The 266-nt window shown below is 27.1% G+C and overlaps 1 protein-coding gene across 1 annotated transcript in view; it reads left to right on the forward strand.

Annotated features, from left to right (window-relative positions):
- mrpl45 (mitochondrial ribosomal protein L45) overlaps positions 1 to 266 on the forward strand; it is a 7043-nt gene that overhangs the window by 1722 nt on the left and 5055 nt on the right. The gene's annotated exons all lie outside the window — the stretch shown is intronic.

A 266-nucleotide genomic window follows, 5' to 3' on the forward strand; every position in this document is an offset into this window, starting at 1 on the left:
ATATGACAATAAAAAGACTTTCCTTTCCTTAAATACTGCCAAGAAATGAAAGTTGTTATTAATATTCCTTATGTATTCTTTCTTTATCAGAAGTGTTTTAATTTAAATAATCATTTTGTCACATTTAGTTTGTTTTATTGTTGCTGAATATAAATCATTCAGTGGTCTGGAAGAAGGCCTGTTGCGTCGAGACAAGATTTAATATTCAAGAACTTCGTGTTGTTTTGTTAAATGGGTAAAAAAAAAAGAGTTTAATAGAAAAAGAT

The sequence above is a fragment of the Morone saxatilis genome, unplaced genomic scaffold (assembly GCF_004916995.1).
Source record: "Morone saxatilis isolate NCDOM2014 unplaced genomic scaffold, NCSU_SB_2.0 Contig17, whole genome shotgun sequence".
Classification (NCBI taxonomy): Eukaryota; Metazoa; Chordata; class Actinopteri; family Moronidae; genus Morone; species Morone saxatilis.